Here is a 794-nt window from a genome sequence, read left to right as displayed (position 1 = left end):
CTCGAGCTCCACTCCTCATCACCATCATCACCACAACCAGTGTCTCGTCTCCGGGAGAAGATTCCTCTAATTGGAAGGACCTTAAACCTACGGATCGTTTCCATGGTGATCCACTTCCTGTTGGGGTCTAAGCACCAAAGTCTATTCCTTCTGTTCACAATAAATTTAATTTTACTTAAATTTCTCTTGTTCCTCTTATGAGTCTCTCCTGAATGAAAGTATTGTGTTTCTTTTGATTAGTTAAATGAATGTTGTAAGACCGTTAGCCCACCCACACTTCCCATTGGTCTCTGGGCATCTTCACACTCATGACAGCAGTGACTGACATTGTCAAAAGTTTTGACAAATTCCTCCATAAGAAATGGACTGTGCCACCTTCAGGATGAACTGGAACACCGACATGAGCCAGACCTTATCACCCAACATCAGTGTACGACCTCAAGAATGTGAGACAATCCCTGCAGCAACATTCCAAAAATCTTATTACATGTTGTGTAATATTTGTGTCTCCATATACTGTATGTTTTAACATCTAGTACATTTTTCTAGATAGAAAATGAAAGCTCTGGATTGTTGGTGTCTTATTTCAAATCTTACTAAAGTTGTGCTTCTGAAAACATAGATCATACTGTCAGTGCTTCTAAACTGAGATAAATAATATCTTACATAAGTAAATATAAACTCTGTCACTCTCAGGTTATTGTAATAATAATAACAATAATAATATAATTATAATTATATTCAGTCATTGTGTATGAAAGCAGAGCAACAAAGCAATACAGACAGACAGCGCG

The sequence above is a fragment of the Seriola dumerili genome, unplaced genomic scaffold, assembly GCF_002260705.1.
Source record: "Seriola dumerili isolate Sdu_G_001 unplaced genomic scaffold, Sdu_1.0 BDQW01000200.1, whole genome shotgun sequence".
NCBI lineage: Eukaryota > Metazoa > Chordata > Actinopteri > Carangiformes > Carangidae > Seriola > Seriola dumerili.
This window is presented reverse-complemented; position numbering follows the sequence as displayed.